Raw genomic sequence first — 21,449 nt, forward strand, 5'->3', positions numbered from 1 at the left:
GTTTAAAAGGCAAAAATACTATTTATGTTTTGTAGCTTAACAGCTAACTTTTATACCTACCTTCCTTGAAAAAATACTGAATCTACTGCTTTTGTCTGGCCTGCTGCCTACTTTTTGGTCATTTATTTCTCTTTGTATTTTGATAAAATATCGTGCTTCCCCTGAAAAATCTCAAAGATACAAAACACACTTCTACATTTCCCCAGTCTAAAAAGACATTTTCTCAGATAGTGATGCTACCAGCATGTGGTAGAAATATACCAGAGAGAAATATTGCCCAAATGGCATTAAAGAATCTAAAAGGAACTCAGAGAGGCTCAAAACTTACTCATTTATATGCTTCTTGGGTTGCATTTGCAAACTATAGTAACAAACAGTTACTGTTTACTAGATTTCCATCCATTATCTAGAGCTTACACAGGTGTCAGAGGGCAATATTTGGCCTGCAGACACTTTATTACTGTTAAAGATGACTGAGGGGGTAGAATGCCATGTAACCTCAGTGACATGCATTTATCAAACTGGCAGCTAAGGGAATCCTATTTGTAGTGTTGTACAAAGATCTGGAAGATAACAAACATACAAACCCACAAGCTCATTTTTGTCATTGTTTTTCAAAGCAAGGCTGTACTCCAAGGCTGGAAAGTCCATGAGAGTCCATAGGAGTGTTTCCATGGAGTTTCGTGGGCTTTGGCTCAAGCCATAAATACCTAAGTAGAAATGACAATATGGATAAAAAAGATGGCCAAATGCCCAATGAAATCATCTAGTGCCTGCATGAGCTGGAGATAAGGCTAATGTGACATTCAAGATAAAGTAAAAGAAACATTTTAATTAACACATTTTCAGCTCCTATCACAAAGCTGCACTTGCCTTCATAACGGAATACAACCTTGCTTTTAAAATGAGCTTTCCCTCAACCAAAGCAGCTTTCAGTGACCAACTGCAGGGAAAAAAATCACATATTTGTTTTAATAAAATAGAACTAGCAAGGACATAAAAATATGAATTTTGAAAGCCAAGCCTTGGTTTCCCAGTGGGAAGAAGCTCAAGCATGCCAATTTCCAATAGCTCTGGGTTTGGATGCTGTGAGCAAGCATGGTGTTTATTGACTTCTAAATGAAAACAGTCAGTCTCAATGAAAAGCAGAGTAATGGAGGCCATTCTTTCTGCTTCACACCGTGTGTGTAAAATAGCAACCATCAGCAAAGCTTTGCTGAATGAAGTGCCACCAGTGCCGACATAAGATATTTTGGAACAGGAAAACAGCACCCCGCCAAATGTGCCACCCCTTCTTTGTTTATCTTATTCTACTTTTCTGTTTTTTTCATTGTATCACTCAATCAATCCCATCCTTCTCCACAACTAACAAGTTATCCTACTTGTCTCTTGGATTGATTTRTATTTATTACTGACTTCAGTCATTCGCCTTCATTTGTTAACTTTTTCCAGATGACCATTAGGAAAGCTGTGTGAATCATTCACAATGAATAAATTTATAAGCAAATTTACCTTCTTTTTCTATGCTGGTTTCCTCCAACAGATTTTTTGTCAGAAAGTGTTCACCACCTATGGGCTCGCATTGTCAGTAAATACCTGTGTAACCGCGGAACAGTGTTGTTAAGCCAGAAATGTAGTAGAGGTCCCAGGCTTATCTTTGAGGCAAGGCTATTGTCCGCCAATTATCAGGAAAACAAAATCAGTTGAGATATCTGGGTGCTGCTCCCCAAACCTCTTCCCATTTGAGGCAGATGAGGGGAACATGCCCTTTGCCTTAGCCTATCTTCCCACTCCTCTTATACCCCAGTCCAGACCTTACAGTCTCCAATATCTTTGCCTTGTCACACTCTGCTGCCTTCCATTTAAGCTCTGCTGATTAGTTTTGAGAGGATGCCAAAGCCACCAGTAGGCACCTCTTCTGTTGAATTATCATAGCTTAGAATCATACAGTCACAAAGCCAACATTTGCTTTCCACAATATTTTGCAGTTTCCTGCTTCCATGACTGTTCTTATTAGAAAACTTGTTAGTAGAATATTCAGGCTAAGTAGGTACAAAACACAGGGGAATGAACACAGAGCCCGTTGAAGTTGTTATTTCAGCAAGGGTTTTCCTAGTTATTGCTCTGGTGCATGCCTGACTTTGTCCGTTTGCTTTCTACAAAATGATGTACCTAGCATCTCCATTAGTTTCCTCACTCCAATGTAACAAGAGGAAATTCTGCACTGCTATGAAACCTCACTCATATCAGTAAAATCACACAGTGAAGATGCATCTCCACCATCCTTAAAACTCCCTTTTTATTTTCCCGGGGTTCTTCTCTATTCTTTGAATGAAAAGTTTTTGCAGTTTATACCTTCTTATTTTACACAATTTGTACAGAATTAAATTAAGCTATGCTAGAAGGACAGGCACTGTAGATATTACAGCATTCCTCAGAGACTATATTACTTATATGTTCCTGTGACATACATTGCTTAGGAATAATTAGTCAAGCCTATCCTTGATTACATCTGTGTGTGACCTCCCTCCACTTGCACAGAGGAGACAGGGCAACAGAAAGCTACTTATTTATTAACATGGGCTATATCTTCTAATACAGTGACATATTTGATCTAATATGAACCCAGGCAGCTGGACTTTGTCATCTGTAGTACAGACAGATGAGCTGGTGGCACACACACAGTTTGGTTTCTACTCACAGGTGAATGTTTGGATTTCATAACATGCTGCTTTGCCAAAAGTCACACATATATGAGGGAGAGAGTGGAAATGGAAATCACCTTCAGTTCTCCACTTAGGTAGTCCTTCTCTCTTGCAAACACTGTGCTAGGAGCTTAGGACCAAAAAAAATCATTCCCCCACCTTGACTCCTTGACCTCATTTCTAAGAATCATATTTTCCATCCTTGTTCAAAAATAATATGAAAATCCTGTCAGATGACTGCTTGGTCTGGAACTAGATGGCACTCTGTAGGTTTGGGGCATTTGTTGGTTCTGCAGCTGGTATTAGTGATGGTACTGGCACTGCTCAGTGGAAGATGAAGAGGTTGATTGCCAGGTCTGCTACTCTAAAGCTTGCTGAATATGAAGCTGAAAAAAATTCTGTTGCTATCCAGTTATGTAGCATGCATTTCTTTGGTAGAAAATAGACATGACACTGAACAGAGCAAAGCCAAGCATATCCCAGTTTGGTTCAATGGGTCATGATTTGCAGTCATTTATTTCTGTATTAAATAAGCCACCACCACCAAACCCTAAACTGGATAAGCATTCTTCAGTGGGACAGACTTCCAGCTCTGGTTGCTGGAGTGAAGCTGGCATTACCTCAGATTTACATGAAGGGAACTCCAAAGAACCTTTTGTTTGTACAGCTTTCAAACTTAGTTTGTATTTCAGAAGAGCTATTGTCATTTTCATAGAAATTTTACACAAAATTTTGGACATGTTATTTGCACAAACAAAATGTTGGACACGTTATTTGTATGCAACAAATTATAGAAGATGATTCTGCCATGGCTGGATAGGTAACACTCTTAAATATAAAGGATTGTTCCATGATACATAAACAAGGCAGAACAAATACATCTTTGGCTCTCCTTCCTTCAGCATCAATAAACAGGTGTGGTTGTGTTTAAAAGAAACAGCCTGAGTCTCTGTTCTGCTATTGACTCATTAAATGGTGTTTATGAAACATTCAAAGGTAATTCAACATGAAACAGCCTGTGGTTAAGAAATTCACTGGGAAAGGGAGATCTCTGCTCCAATACCTATTTACACATTTTAATCAGTGACCATAAAAATCATAAACATTTCTTTAATTAGGGACTGGAAACTAGGTCTTCACCCTGTCAGCTAGGTAACCTAAGCAGTGGGGCTACACAGACATGGTTTGCCTTCTCTCATTTCTCCAGATCATAAACTCTTTAATTCTTTCCTTTTTCAAAACAACCCAGTGTCATTAAGAGAATTGTATGCCACTCATTTTCCCATGGCTTTGTGGTTAGGCCCACTTAGAAGAGAAATGATGTGGGTTTGAACCTCCTCCGAGGAAAGCAAAGAAGTCCTATCTCCCCCATTCTGGGCAAGCAGTCTAACCACAGCATTTGTACATAACCAGTGCATGCCATCACCATGACTGTCTCAAGAGAAAGTGACCACAACCACATTTGGTGAGAGATGAGCTCATTTCACTGCATGAATGTCTAGAAACACCTAGAAGATAAGGCTCCTCAAGTGACTTCAGCAGAACAAAATCTATTTTCAGGATCTCATTTGGACTGATTGGGGAGAAAATTACCGAGCTAGTCAAATAAGGGCTAGTTTGGACCTGCACAAAATTCTAGGGGCAGCTGCACCTGATTTTAGACATCTACAGTGGAGACATTTTTAGCTAAGGAATTCATCCCTTCAGACTCTTTTAGGCTAGTGGAGAGAAATAGATGTTCTTAGGCATCCAGTACTTCAGGATGATAAATTATGAAGTTTATTTACTTGACTTTATTGTTTTATCATTTTTTCATTTTTCCATTTACTTCTTTTAGCACCTACTTTAGGAGATGAATCATGCCCTAAAAAAAGAGTTCATTTCTTTCCACTGGCTGAAGACAATCTAGCTCAGATGTAGTTATCCACAACATTGGCATCAGTATGTTCTGATTAATCCCTCGCTAGACATACAGAGAAATGGAAGGTGCTTTACTGCTAAAGAGCAGCTGAGCAGGCCTTTCTGAATAGTAGTTTTGGACTTAGACCCTCCAGTTCTATCAAAATGCTGCTTCTAATGCTTCAGTCCTGGACCCAGCCTTTGCTGACCTTGGTGAAGAACATTGTGATATACGAATAAAATGGTATATAAGTTCTTATTGTGTAAGTAAGTATTTCATACAGAAACACTGTATACTGTGTTGACAGAAATTGTGGTGCAATCTTATATTTTACTTCCTAGCATAGGAATAATCATTTCCAGGTTTTCCATTTTCATTGTGACTAAAGCAGTTTTGCTTCACTTGAAGTTCATACACTGTGGGGATAGACACAGTTTAGAGTGGGAATGACTGTTTTAAGATGATGTTGTGTTAGAATGGAAAACGCTATGTTACTTTAGTAGTTAAGCATCTGAACCTGCTTCCACATGAATTAGACTTTTCCAGAGGCCTTGGCAGACCCCAGCTGCACACAATGCTCATTTAGTTAATAAAAAGCACTGCACTTTCTCTCCTGACAAATCTGACTCCTGAGTGCTTATTAATACACAGTGTTGCAACAGTTCACCTTTCAGCTTTCTAATACAAGCCAAAACTTCAGAATATCAATTTATAGAATTTTGTTCATTAAAAACTCACATTCAAAATGAAAAAAGCCTCAAATTCCACATTTTTCAAGACAATTGGTGTATATATTTGCCAGACCTATCACTTTAACACAGAGCCTGGATTTGTTCCTTTAATGTCACAAGCATTTGGAACCTTCAGCCATAAAATAAAATTCAAATAGGTCTAATGGTAAAGTTTGTCAAGATTTTTTTTTCCTCCATACAAAAAGTATTTATAGTATTGCACAAAAGTTCCACTGAGATCGGAACTGCTATAGTATCAATGGGCTGGTGAATTTCAAGGAAACACGCAATTCTTTATTTTAATCATCTTTTCCTGTCCACTGCTTACCTTTATAAGCATATTTGATTTGGAAGCACTCATAGTTTTCATACCTTCATTAATCATTTGGAAAGAACACTGGGGAGCTTTGGGGAAATTTAATGGGATGACATCATCACCAGCATCCTGAAAATAATAATTAAAAATGACAGGTGACCACAGCTGGGAAATAAAGCTAAATTGATAACATATTTTGTCTGACTAATTACAACTTTTTAAGCCACAAATCACAATGAAATTATTAAAATACTGCAGTGCAGTTCCTCTTCTATAAGTATGACTTCAGTATGACACGATATGGAAGATATGAATACAATAGACAATACGTTGGTAAGAATGGATCTAACCTGTGAAAATTAAGTTCAATATCTTCCTGGCCATAAGTCATCCTGGTGAAGTCAGCTTCATCTGTGTAGTGAATTTATTAAATGATCCAGTCCTGTATTTGTATTTCTTGTTCTCCCCCACAGGACCAAAAGAAGCTGCTTGCCTTCTCCCTGTCCTCTTCACTAAGTTGCACTGAATCTTATAGTCAGAGCATTCAGAAGAAATGAGAACTGCTTATAATGGAAAATGGAAATATTTTTACTACAAGAAAATATCTTGGGTACATGCATGCAGTACATTATATCTGGCAGTATGAGTTACAAGTCTCTGAACTGGCCTATAAACAAATGGTTGTTTAACAAAACTAGTAGTTTATGCTCCTCTTATCAGAAATGACTTCATGAGCATTTCTAGAATTCTTAACTGAGCACAGAATAGTTGATCCAACCTGCATAGAAATATAGCTGAAAAGCATCCAAGATTTTATTACTTTTCCAGAAGAATAATATGTCCTAGTTTTTCCAGCTGGAGACTGAGCAAGTTCCATTTAATGAATGTTTTTAAATCTCCCATGTATTAACATTAGAACTAACACAAGATTCATTAGCTGAGCATATAGTAGTTTCTGGAGGTGCACTTGATGGGACACAAGCTCATCCATGATGCTCAGAGGACATGGCAGATTACTATTCATACAAAGGGCAACTATTTGGTAACTTACATATTCGGAAACTGTGGAGCCAGCAGTTGAGATTCAGGACAAAACTGTGTCTGAATGAATGGTAAAGTTTTAACATTCTGACATTGCTCTCAATTTTCTTGGGTTTTCATCCAGAAAGCAATGATTTAAAGACTAAAGGCTCTGTTTAAAAAGAATGTTCCACTGCTTTTGCAATGTTTTAGCCAAGAAGGTCATGGAACAGGTTTTTGGCACCCAGATGAGCTATTAAGCAAGCAACTCAGCTGGGACCCCAAACCAGGTGCCTCCTGCAGAGAGCACTCAGGAGGTAGTATTTTCATGTTAACAGCTCTCCCCAACCTCRCTCTCCTCCAAAATTTCATTCAGGAGTGCAAACTCTCCATCTGCAAAAGCACTTTTCAGAAGGTAACCTAGTCAGAGACAAATTGTCTTCCTCCACAGCTCCATACTGTCAGTTATGTGACCATGCTGACTTCCTACCTAAGATATCCTAATTCCCTTCTTGCTACTATGATTCCTCCTAGCTGTTTACCCATGCTGGGTAATTGCACAGACTGAAATCAGCATGACTTTTGGATGTGAGTTGAGTGGTGGTTAATCTGCAGCTACTCCAGAGACCTGCCTGCCCCTGAGCCGAGCTCTGTGCACATTCTGAAAGTGTTCAGTGGGGCCCATTTGGTCTTTTTATCATTAGCCAAATTTCATGTGGTCATGAAGAGAGGCAAATCAAAAGGATTCTTATGAACAAACGAAGATAAGAAAAAAATAAATTCTTAGTTTCACAACCATGATTAAATAAAACAAACACTTTTGCCATGTGATTAGATGTGAAGGAATACTTCCAAAAATATTTGCTGAAAGTCATCTAAAGATTTCAGCTGGGGGGAAGGGTGCTGGGAGGGTTAATGAGTCTGCCTTGTTTGTGTTTTTGACCTTTTTTCATTTTCTGGAAATATGTTTCAGCAGCATTTGTCAAAGTAGTAGGCTGTAAATCAGTATCACACAAGATTTACAGAATGGCAGATTCAGGATTGTGAGTGTTCACATGCAAAATTATGCAGCACAATCAGGCTCATCCAGGAACCAGGAGACTGTTGGTGTCCGCTCAAAACAGCTTCAGTTCTGAATGTTCTGCATTTTACCTTACAGACAAAGCTATCATGGTTTCAGTGTAGAAGATACTTTTACAATAGACTAGTGGGAACATTAACATGTAACTGAAAGTGTTTTTTATCTTCTGTTCTTCTTAAGAGAATTGTAATCTTAGAGTGGGAACATGTTTGAATGCTCTTTAATATCCATACATTACTCTGGGAAAATGCTCCTGGATTTATTAAAAGTTTTCAGCTCAAAACAGGAATACTTGAGAAAAGTAATCACTGTCCAAGCAGACAGGTGGCAGGACAAAGCTTTTTTCGAAAAGGGCCATATTAGAAGAGGAAGCAATTTAATTTGTTTTAGTGCCAATCAGTATTACTTTCATGGAAGACTGTAAACAGAGGGCTCCCAGGCCCTTGCTAATTAATTTACATAGAGCGATTGCTAACAGATGGTAAACATATGATTAGTCATGGCATCTTTGGTGTCTACTTTATCATAACTATCACATGCATACCAAAAGGATTGTACCATCAGCTGCAAGAACTGTACAGGTCTCAAATTATTTACAACATGTAATGTACTCCTGTGAAAAGATCGTTCTGGCTGGCGACTTGAAAATTGTTCTGAGCAGAACAAACATATGTATTTGCAAACCTCTCTGCCTTTGGAAAAGCAGTAAAATCCACTCAACTCCATTTTCTGTTGTGAGATAAATATCTTTCGCTTAAGTGTTCTGTTGTGAATATCCATACTTTGTTTCCTCTGTTCAGAGACATTGTAAAATGGACGGAGCAACCGATATTGCTCACTCAGTAATGCTGCCCACCAGCCCAGACTTCCTGTTCAGCTCTTCCTTTCTGTGGAGAGAGCACATACAGGGAGCTCCAAAGCATCAAAGGCTCGTTTTATAAGTCTAATGTTAAAGTATGTGCTGTTGCTCTATAGACCAGCTCCTAAAAAGCATGTAAAATCGGAGTAAATGGAGCCCAGTCTGGCAGCTGTGAAAACTTTCACTGCTAGGGCAGCCAAAGCAGATGCTTCGGCTGCGAGCAGCATTCAGCAGAGCGGCCGCAGACCTCTGGGTCGTCTCGATGCTGTCATCCAGGCTGGCAAACAGGGGAAAGGGCTGTTTGCCCCGTCCCCTCTGCTGGTGTTCAGATGTGTTGTATTTGGGGTTGTTTTCATAAAGTGACAGAACTGGGAAAGCATGTGATGATAAACCTAGCACGTTTCAGGAGGAAGATACTTAAAAGAAACAGCATATAATAGATGATGGCTCAAGTGAGCCCAACCTTCTTTAGCCTATAAACCACACACCAAGCCCCCAGGCGGCTGAAAGCCATGAAACACACACCATGGACCTCAGAGAGGAGACAAAGGGTTCCTGCATGGAAATAATGGTAGTCCTCTGGAAGCCCCTTGGCTCCTGCCTGGGATGATCCAGTCTCAGTGTCCAGCAGGGTCCAGGGTGACCTGGAGATGTCAGTGCTGGCAGCCCCTGTGACTATCTGCTAACCAGCCGTGTTCAGGCGCTCCAGCACATTTTGTCTGAGCAGTGCTTTGTTGCTGGTCTCTTAATGGCCGCAGCAGAGAAGTTCAAGTGTGAACCACGTGCACCAGCGTTTAGTCAGCTCTGTTACAGGGGGATACCTGGCCACATTAGTYGCAGGTGAAGAATAGAAGGCCAAAAGATGAGAAATTTTTATATGCTGATGAAGAGAAAACACTTCCGAAGACACTCACTACGCTCTTTGCAGCTGAGATAGAGCCTGAATCCAGTTGAAATTCTGCTTCAGTGGAGCATGTTCGAGCCTGACACACTGCTAATACAAAACATTCACAAAAGGCCTGAGCAGGATGGCTCCTCTAGCTTGTAGGACAGACTATGAGAGCAGGATGACAGAAATAGCAAGCAGAAGTTAACAGCAGCACAAAGCAAAGAGCACTTGAACGGGAACTCTGAACTTTTTATGCATGTCAGAATCCTGCTAGCTGTCTGCTTTATCCAGATCAATATTAACACATAGATACATGCATAATATTAAATAAGTTGCAGCTTTATGTTCCTTGGTACTCAGTAAGCTAGAATAGTTTCATATGGTAACAAGTGAATGGCAAAATCACAAGTGGGCTGGACTAAACTGAGTCTAAGCGATTGTGGAAAAAAGCCATATTTACTCTCCATGGATGGAATATTCTGTTTACATTAGGTTGTGAGGCTGTGTGACATGTTTTGCTTTTTCTACTGCTTTAAATGCATATTTTATCGTACATTTCCAGGTAATTGCCTGTGCAAAGTTCAAAGAAGGCTGGGAATTGCTGAGCGGAGTTGTTTTTCCTGGGTGGTAGGATGAAATGTTGGAAATGCCTTGCAAATCTAGCCAATAAATCAAAAAAAAAATCCTATTAAAAGTTCACATTCCAGTCCATAGCCTCTATTATAAAAGTAGGAAACAAATGACATATGCAAGATAGTGTGTGCAACAGAAAACACCAGTAAAGAAGACTTCTCAGTGACTACCAATAAGGCATCCCTTTTGCTTTGGAAAGGGTCATTAAAATGTTTCATCAGATAATAGGGAGCAGTACAGAAGACAACAGGTAAATGTAATACAGGCTTTTTCTTCCCCTGTGATCCCTTCTCTGCACAAGTATTTCTACTGCTCAGGCTCTGTTACCTTTCCTACCCGTATTGGCTCCAGTGATAGTTCTATTTTTTTTTCAGGGTTGGCTGGAAGGAAAGAAGTCACAGACCACCTCTGAGAAGGAGAAGAGAATCAATGTCCCTTTTGTACTTGCTGGCCCTGCAGGCATTGCATTTCCCAGGATGGTCCCTCCTGCACCCTTCCAATGTTAGGTCAAAGAGACTTGGCTGGAGAGGCATTTCTGCACATCCTGAAAGCCCACAGTCATTCAGAAAAAACATATTTCCCTTTACACAGAACTTTAAAAAATAGCAGTTTTTTCTCAGAACGAAACCAGATTTTTCGTGTTCCTTTCTGGCTGCCTACCTATACACACAGGCTGGGTTAGCTTATCCTCAATATACAGCATTAAAGTTGGTAAGAGAAGAGTTGGCAGTTATGCTCAAGATGTAATGAACAAATCAGTTTGTCATCAGTTTGTAATGGCACAAACATTTTGAGTATTGCAAGACAGCTTGAAGAATATTGTGCTCTCCACAGTAAAATGTTAGCATTTGGTTAGTGGCAACAGTGGGTAAAAATGAATTCTTTTTGCTGGAATGTTACATTTCCGTGAGGTTAACCACACTTTGGCCAGAATCAAGCCAGAAATTAGCCTTTTGGCTGCTAAGATGGCAGCCTGGATGTGCAGTTTCGATAGAGTGGTTCTAGCTGCTTGGGTCAATTCAGAGGTGGGCTAGGGGAGTTTGGCGTTAATTTACCTTGTTTAAACTAGGTCTGCAATTGCCCCCCCCCTCCCCCCCCCATGTTATAAGTACAGAAATACGGCCTGTCTGCTCATGGTAATTGTATATGTTAATCAGAATCCAAATTCCTGAAATGAATGTGCACAAATCCGGTGAATGACAGCTGGAGGCAAGTCTGAGTGCAAGTGGTTAGAATCAGAGTTGCCTTTTAGGCAGAGCTTGTGGAACCAACAGCAGTTAGAGTTCCCCACTACCGCCCATTATAAGGACCAGGATATCTTTAAATATTTATAAATTTACTAAATTTAAATCATTCAGGCAGAATAGCTTATTGCTGAAAAATTTGTTTCCACTTATACGGTTCATTAAAGCAACAGAGTTTTGTATCCACTGTGCTAGTGTGTGTCTAAAAAATTCAGACCCTACTAATGACCCAGGCAGGGTCACTGATTTTATGGTGAAGAAACATCTGTATTTTGTCTGTTTTCTTTAAACATTTAAAGAATCTACAAGAATTTTTCTACTCTACAACCAATCATTCCCAGTCGGTGACATTACAAAATGTCTGCACATGCTTGATCTTGTATTCCTGGAGTAGTCCCTCTGAGTCTTCACAAGGACTGGGATTTCCAGCTGCTGATTTAAAAATTACATTGAAAAGCGAAAGAGTTTTGGTTTCAGGAAGATGAATCATAATCATAGTTTTGACAGAGTTTTCTTTAACTTAAGTAAGAACAGTGGCAGCGCCTTTGTCATTGCCTTTCTTTCCCAAAAAAGAAAATGCTTACAACTATCTTAACATTTATCCTAAAGATGACCTTTTATCTTTGATTTGTATCAACCTGTTTGAGAAATCTGAGTTAATTATGGGAGCATATATGTGGCCATGGTATCGTATACATTCATATTACAGCTCAAAAACTATATTGAGCCTTTTGTACCTAAAGAGGAATCTGTGGTCCGACTTATGTGATGAGCAAGCTTAGCAAATATTAAAGTTTATTATAGAAGATGGAGTTCACCTAGGCTGTCATAGTTGAACATGCTGATGTTTTTTCTATCTACCCTTGTGTTAGGAAAAGATGTATTTAATAAGAGAATAGAAGAGAACAAAAACTGCTGGGTTTATTGTTTGTTAAAAACAGTCAGAGTGTGTGAGACTTTTTGGTACATCATTAAGCATGCCCTCCAAACATAAAACCAAACATTGAAATTGTTAGTTGGTCTGTAGCTCATGGGAAGAAGAAAAGGAAGAAGGAAGGAGGAAAGGAAGAAGGAAAGAAGGAAGGAAGAAAGGAAAAGATAAAAGGAAGGAAGGAAAAGAAAGAAAAACGGAAAGAAGGAAGAGAAAGGAAGAGAGAAAGAAAGAAAAAGTCAGGAAGGCAGGAAGGCAGGCAGAAAGAAAGAAAGAAAGAAAGAAAAAGAAAGAAAAGAAAAAGACCTGCACCCTGTCTCACAAAGACAATTGCAAGGAAATACCTACAAAAAGCATGACCATGGGAAAAAACTTGAGAAAGGCATTTATATGCAGTTTTATTTCTCATAAGGAAAATTCTATAGTATTCTTTTTGTTAGATTTTATGAATGATTTAAGAGGGGTCATGGAAACAAAAGAGGGAAAAATGAACTATAAATGTTCTTAGAAAAATAAACAGACTTGTTGGTAAACAAGGCAATTAGGTGTCCAGTCTGGACTAACGTTTTGTGAAATTAAAATTCCCTTTGATTTCTGTAAGAGTGAATGAGAGGGAGGAAAATAAATTAGTAATTATACAGCCCTTTAAAAATTTAGGAAAGATCTTGATCCTACTGAAATTAATTGGAGTTTTGCCACTGACTTCAGCACAGTCAATATCTACCTGTGCTGTTCAGAGAGCTTAGTACACTGTAATAAAAGAATTACCTCCATATGCAGACACTAGCTACTTAATACAACAGGACATGATATTAATTACCTACAGCATAAGGACCTATTTTAAAATGTGAGTCTCTGTATCAGTATTAAGAAAAGCATTTATTCGAATATAGTTAATACGAGTATAAGAGACACTAACGGACCCTCTCTAAAAGTTCCCCTTTCAATACCTTGTGCTTAAATGTTTTGAACAAGGATATTGCATCTGAAAAAAAGTGGGTTAGTTTTGTTTTGCTTTTAGCTGGCTGAGGTCAGATGTGCTTCACAGCAAATCCGCACCACGGCTGCACTGGCACAGCCAAAGGCAGGGATGCTGCACAGTGCCAAGGTAGCAACAGGCAGCAAAGGGTGAGAGAAAGGGGGGAGAACATCGGCCAACAATTGTGTCATGATACCAGGCATTTACTTAACCGAGTGGTCCTAAATATTCTGTGCTGTGCTGAGAGTTTGGTATTAAACACACTAATAGTATCTGCATATCTTGCAATATGATTTTTCTCATAAAATAAAGTCCTAAAAATAATTGCTACCTGCTCATGATGAACCTGCAACATAAAGCAATCTCCAGTTAATCTCAAATCAAATAGAATTATTCCAGTGTAAACAGTGCTCGACTGTCAAAATCTTAGTTAAAAATTTTTAAATTCTCATTTAAAAAGGCATTTACAGGAAGCAAAATTTAAGTACGTTCTTTTCTCATTGGTGCCAAATGGAATAGTCCTTCCATTCCTAGTTAGGCACCCACTCTGTCCAAGTGCTCCGCTAGGCAATGGGATCATTGGCACCGTGTATAAACACACAGTGTAGGAACATTCGGCTATTTTTTAACCATATGCCAGACGAGCTCTGAACAAAATGAAGAATTCTTAATTCCTTTCTAGGTATTTCTGAGGTGCTTATTGTCATAGGAGCTGCATATTTTATGAGCGTGTCTGAATTTATTTTCCAGTACCTACCAGTGTAAGGCATAATGTTATTTCTGTTTTAATAGCACGGAATAACCAAAAAGTCTGAATACCTAATGTGAGATGACTTGGACCTGATTTTTCAGTGTACTTAACATTTTATAGCATGCTATAGTTTCATAGCATAGCTTCTATTGACTCAGCTGCATTTCTGAGAGCTCAGCACTTCTGAAAGTCAGACCTCAGGTATCTTGAACTGGGTTCTCAGATCTGAGGAAAACACAATCAGTGACCACCTGTAAAAATTTTGGTGTGTGATTTGCCCACCACTACCAACAGCTCATTAGCAGGGCAAGGGAGAGAATCCAATTCACCAAGGTGGTAATCTGCTATCTACGCAAGATTTTCCATTCTCTTTATGAACTTCTGCCTTACCTCTTAGGTATATAAAGTCATGGACAGGAGTCCTTTGTAATAGGTGGCATGCAAACATTGATTGTCACTTTTGCTGAGGGCTATAAATTTGATACAGTTTTTTTCTATGTGATAATACATAGGTTAAAAAAAAAACCAACAAAACTCTGCAAGAGGCTGAGCGCTTTCTGCAAGATATCAGGTATGCTCATTTACTTCTGAGCTTGGCTTGTTGTCTTCTGCCTCAGTCGGCCTGAATGGAATTTTGCAATTTTAAAAGAAAATGCAATCCCTGCATTTCACTTGCGCCAAGATTAAATACAATACACACATGCAAAGCTCATGACAAAAATAAAAAAAAAGAAGTAGAATTAAGTGACGTTTTCTTTGTAACACACCACTCTATTTTAATATCACGGGAAGTCAGCCTTTGTTAAAATACTATACAGGACACACTGATGTGAATCAGCAAAGGAGATAAAAAGGACAAGTTGCAGGCCTGCAAGTAAAGGTGGCATCTACTCAGTATCCTACACCTGAGCCCAAGGAAACAAACCAAAAAAGGCACTATAAATTCAAAAGCCACATTTGAAATCTTTGTATGTCCTTCTTTTAGAAAAAGAAACAACAAGCATGTGTCAACAAAAATTAAGAGGAAAATTGGGGTTTGTGCTACTACTTTCTTCTTTTAAGAAGCTTTTGTTTTAGTTTATGGCATATTATCAGTAAGATAACATTATTTCTGTCATACTTATCCCTCAGGAATCAAGTTATTACTTTGTAAAGCCATCACAGTTATACTGTCATACGGTGCCATTTTTTCAAATAGTTTTTCATTTTATAGAACCGACAATTCCTATATATTTCCATGTTCAAACAAATTTAATAATACCCACTTCAAAGCTACTCTGAGTAAAGTACGTATGTTTTCCCCACATTGTGAGATCTCTGATGTGCGCTAAGCTTTTCTGAGAGTTCAGCTCTCCACCATCAGTAAAACGCCGATTTGTCCACGACAGCAAACTAGACCCTTTTGTTGCTCTGCTTGTTTCAGCGCCTGTTTGCTTTACTCCAGAATTGGCTATATCCATGGCCAGTGTTGAGTCTGCTGGTTCCCAGCTCTGAAAGCACCTTGTCCCGCACTTCACTGCAGCAGTTGTTTTCCAATGTATATGCAGCGCTAGGACTCAGTACTAATCGTATCGACAGGATCAAACCCAGACTAGGAGATATTGCCCTAATCAATAGCCTGAATAAAAACAGATACTGCGGGATCCCAGCAGACGCTGTCAGGGAGCCTGTGGGGCAGGGCACTGAGCTCGAGGGCGGCTGGACCGACGCTGCCGGCAGCCGGGCTGCCTCCAAAAGGTGCCTCTTTCGCACCCTTTCCAGCTGTGTCGCTCAGCGCCCTGGCCGCAAGGCAGCCTGCTCCCGGGGGGGCAGAGCAGGAGTACTGCCGCTGGGGGTGGCCCACAGCTGCACGGGCTGAAGCCAGGTGTGAAACCACAGCCTAAGTCTCCCTTTCTTCACTCCGAGCAAGGCCAGCCCAAAGCACAAAACCCCAAAACTTAATTAGTGATATATTTTGGCTGGGAACCGAACCATGTATGAAAGGGTATGCGGACACAGATATCAGCGTGTTCTCAAGCTAGGGACTTCACAAAAACCAGCAAAAGAAAATGAAAATGTCTTCTCTTAGCTACTCCGGCCACAGCAAAAGCTCCTTTTTCTATTCCATTCCATCCAGAATGAGTTGTCATAAATGAGTTAACTTACAAAAAGAAAATGCAGAAGTGCTTTAAAAAATTGAAGTTAAACCCCCAAATGCTGGGTGTATACAACATTTCAGCATTTCTGTTTTTTGTTGTTGTTTTTTTTTTTTGTGAACGTTCAGTTGAGCATTTTGTTTTTCTTTTTCAGACCGAGTTTCATTTGGAACCAGATCCATTTTTTAAACCTCAGAAATTGCTGCAAGATGACAGAAGAAGAAATGGTTTCCTACGCAGCTCTAGTCAGCCTCCATCCTGGCTGCACCTGCTCCCCTCTGCCTGGCTCTGCGCAGCCCACGTGGGAGCAAAGCCACGCAGAGGCTGCCGCTCGGCGGGATTTACCAAATCCCTGCTGCAGTATGCACGGCTGCGCTTCCCCTCACACAAGCTCCTCCGCCGGTGGGACTTCAGCTCTCCTCCGGCCTCCTCCTACGATCCCTTCTCACCAAACAACAGAGCTTCTAGGTATAAATCTTGTGTTGCTATATCAGCTTTGACATGAAGATTTCATACCACTTGATAACCATTATTTTCTTTAGTCTGGTAACTGCGCTGGAAATTGGATAGGAATATCACTGTTTAACAGAAGGGAAAATTAAGTGATTTAGCTGTGGTGTGCCAAAAATTATAGTTATATCCGGTGGAAGAGCCCAGAATTCCTTGCTCTGGAGCATTAATTCCTGCCCTGCTCATGCCGCTTCCCTGCTTCACCGGTTCTTTTCTACTTTAACATATAAATTATGGCAAGCCTCCCAGGATATATAATCATTTTATTAGGTTGCCCACTCATATGTATGTCTCCATTTCTATTATTTATGCTTGTAAAAAAAATTGTGTTTTACTCTACTGTAGTATTTACATTTCAGTCCAGAGTTATATATCTCTCCCTGTATCAAGGCTCAAGGTTGCTAAAACTAGCTCTTTTTCTTTCAGCTCTCTGATGAGGAAGGCTGTTTCAGCCCACCTGACAAATCACTAAACTGAAACAGCTACTTGTGTTTTCCTAACAGAGACAAGTTTTTATAAATACTACCACAGTACACCGACAGACAACAACAATAGGACTTGTTATATACACGATATAACTAATACAAACATATTCTTTATTTACACAGTAGCAAAAGAAATCAGACTCTTCACTGAGGTGATATTTTACTTAAGATGTAAATTTATAAAACCATTTATGTAACCCTATAATTGCTTTATGAGAAACCTGAGGGCTTCTACTTTGCTGAACATTTTGCACTGAGTCTTTTCATTTTTACACGCTTGGCTCCTCCTTACACAAATCAGATCCTTTCTGCCAGCAATGTTAGAGGAATAATAGTAGAGGAACTGGTCAGAACGATGGCAAGAACAGGTCTGTGGAGACTGCTGGATGCCACCTACCTTCCCTTGCAACAGATCTCAAACACCCATGCTACAAAGGGCACTCAGTACCTGCTGGCTTAACTCTATCACAGTGGCTGTCCCATCTCACCCATTATTTCCGAATTTCTGAGACAGAGTTTTTAATCTAATTTGGATTCTGTGAATAAATATTTACGTACCCTGCAGTGCCTTACATGATGCGTGGATAATTCTTTATGAACAACTGAGCAGTCTAAACTAAAACCTTCTGAGCTCTAAAATCAGAAAAAAAATGTTAAGGTTGCTTATAATATGCAATGCTATGAAGTAGCACTATGGATCTTCTATGCACATAGCTGAGGGGGAAAGGGTGTTTTCTCTTCAGACACAACAGAGAGACAGAGGCATTTACTTACAACATTAGGCTGCCTTGTCTATACCCAATTTGTTAGCCTTGTATCACAGGACACTTGACAGCATAATGAGATAAAATTATATAAAATGTAAAGGAAAGCAAACACATATTTTGAAGAAATATCCACTTAGCACTCAGTTCAAGTGCCTGCATCCCTGAGCTTAGCAATAACAAATTATTTTGGAACAAAGTATACATTCTGCTGGAAGGGCGGAAGGGCCATGATACATATTTCTAGCACATTAAATTCCTACCATCATGAATCTTAATCTTCACATTAAAGTCACAGGGGCTACTATTGTTCGTATCCTTTCCATTTTCATCCACCATCTGAATACATTCTTCCATTTGAAAAAATAATAAAAAAGGCCTTGACACATGCCTGGGTACAGTGAATTTGAAAGAAAGAAGTTTGGTTGCTATTCCTTCCAGTTGTGAAACAGGAACTGCTTTTGCATGAGGCTGGTTCTAACCGAGTGAGACTAAACATTTATAAAATCAAGTAGGGATTGAAATATAGCATTGTGGTTACTAACATTTTGCAGCAGCATATCGAGTTTCACGTTTCATCAGCTGAATAGAGTCTGTGTGCTGGGCTATTGTGGTTCAGTAGCTGACAGCAGTCAAGTAAGTGCTGCTCTCTTCCTGGCTTAATCATTTCTATTACACTCTGTGTCAAAACAATAATGTCAGTGAAATGGGCTTGCTGACATTATAGATTAGAATTGAGTGATTCTGAATGTCCTGTGACTGAATTGCATTTTATTTCTTGAAAATTACATATTACAATTGCAAATTAAAGAGCTTAGATCTCAACAGGCTGTATCAACAAATATGTAGCAGTGGACTCCAAGCTGCCAGGGGAAGGACCAGTCAGGAAATTCTTAAGTTTAATGTGTACTAACAAGTGAACAAGCGCCCAAATACTCTGCCCTGTGTTCACAGAGGATCTGAAAGAGAATCAGTTTTGTTAGGAGGGATTCAGTCAACTACATGAGAAGTGAGAATCCCTGAGATAACCTCAGAGATTTAAAAGATGTTCCAGAAAAAGAAAAAAAAAAAACTTGATTTTCTTTCTTCCATCTGCCAGCTACCACAGTTTATGAAGATACGTCTTCTGACCTTCAGCTGAGAAACATATCCACAAATCTGGAGAGCAGCCACCGCAGCASGCTGCAGAATTGCTGAGTGATTGACAACTACCAAATAACAAGTAGTAGTATTTAATGACAGCAGTCATCAGGAGTCTTCCTGAGAAAAAGCAGGGCATTTCTGTCATCTGAGGAGCTGTCCTCTATATGGCATCGAGAATAACTGTATCCCACTGTATTCATCTATAATAGCCCTATAATAACCAAATTTAAAATACACCTGCAAAAATATGAAAAGCCTTGAAATATGAGAGATATACTCCCTCTTTTTCTTTTCCTTGAAAATCAGCAAAACAGAAGTTACTTTGGTATTTTGATATAAAATGAGGTTCCTTGAAAACAGCTAGTAAGATCAAGCTTACTAAAATTACAGCACTCAGTTGCCTTTTACAGAGAATAAAACAATCAAAGCTTTTGTCTTGTTTTAAAGAAGAAAAAGTGCTGCTGCCAAATAGTGGCATTTGTTTCATTTAAAACAAGAAGAGAACTGGAAGGCATACTTCAGGCACTTGTTTTTAAAGAACTGTTGATTCCTTTGAGGAAAGAAAATCTGTAACAGCAGATCTGTAAATTAGAGGGAAGAGGACTGTTAATATCTTTCTTGGAAAAATCATTTACTCTTTGATCATAGGCTGAACTGTGAGTCCATGAAGGAATAAGATTGCATTTCACAGTCTCACGTGGCTTCTGCAAGCTTTGAATCCAGGTGGGCAGAAGTAAGTGTAAGATGAAGATTTTCTGTTCCTTCTCCTCCAGGAAAAGGTGTGAATATGTGCTAGGGAATAAGTGAAATCTTAGCATCTTTTGCTTTTTTTCCTGGTGGTAGTTCAAGTGTTTTCTTTTATTATTCTGTGTATTTTCCTTCTCTTATCCCCCCCACCCCCCATTACATTACTTCTTTCCCTCCTAACTGATCATTTCTGTGCAGTTTAAATATCATTTTCTCATTCCGTTGTTTCTCTTCTCCAAAGCTGAACATAAATTCCCACAAATATATACAAACACACATACATATAATGTTACCTACTTGAGATTTTTTGATCAGAGCAGTGGGTCATTTTTGTTCTTCTCACTACCCCATACCTTCCCAAAAATGCACTTTGTGAACATGTGGAGGTTCTCAGATGACAAAAGTAGGAATTTCTGAGTTACACCAATTCTCTCATTCTTCATTGCTTTATTTGCTTTTCCTTTAGTAACTATTCTTTAACTCTTTAGTCATAATCAGAAAGTGAATTCCCAGTGTCTGATATTCTATCAGCTAAGGGAAGACAAATATTAGAAGGGTTATTTGTTTGTTTTTATACACATTCTTCTGAATGAAAAAAGCCACATTCATTTTGCCTGAGCAGTAGGAGTTGAAATTTATGCATGGCCTGCAAAAGTTTGTATGAATTCAAAATATTATTTGCAAAAGCTGCCATACAAGGAGAAAAAGTGACCATATTATTCATACATGGGAATATATATTTCCAAGAACCAGAAGTAATAAGCCTTCCCTTTGAAGGCTCTCTGAAAAGTCATTTAATAAATAAGCAGAAATAATACCACCAAATAAGTAGTGAACAACAGATCCTCAAAAAAAAAAAAAAATCTACAGAAGAGAGTTTACAAAACTGAAACTAGTAAGGAAAATAAGCAGGAAATAGTTGATCTTAATATATTTTGTTAATTACTAAAAATATTTGTAAGATTTTAACATGCAAGTGTCCTGTGAGTAATCTGGAAACAGGAAAGAGATTATGTTTGTGGAATAAATCAATCATTGTCAATAACATGATAAGGTAACATTTATGAAGAGCAGTGAAAGAGAGCTGGAGAACACAGAAAGAATGTATGCATTTATATAATTCATTGTATTACAGAATTAATCTTAAAAGTAAGTCATCTGTGCTGCATGATGGAAGTTAGATAATTTTTTCAGTTAATTCTCATGATTAGCAGCCCAGAGTTCAAAAGGCAAGAGTCAGGCAGCAAAAACCACAAGGTTACCTTTAAAAATTCTTATGCTTTTAGATTCTCTTCATTTGCTTGATAGTTTTTGATCAAATAGGACATGGAGATATATCTTCAATATTTGGTCTGCAGTCAGTCATAAATGGTAGATACACTTCTAAAGAAATCAAAGCCAAGAGCTCAGGTTAATTCACAAATCCAAGATAAAAAATATATATATACGTTTTGTGAGATTCCTGATATAACTGGGAGAAAAAGAATTCTAGCTTTCTGCCAAAGACCTAAGAGCCAGCTTCAATCCCAAATACATAAGGAAATACATGTTAGTATCAGAAGATGCTGACAAATTTACCACCTGTGTTTTGATATGATTTTTGCAACAGCTTCATTGCTTTTGCTC

This window comes from Apteryx rowi, unplaced genomic scaffold (assembly GCF_003343035.1).
Source record: "Apteryx rowi isolate R43461 unplaced genomic scaffold, aptRow1 scaffold_34, whole genome shotgun sequence".
NCBI lineage: Eukaryota > Metazoa > Chordata > Aves > Apterygiformes > Apterygidae > Apteryx > Apteryx rowi.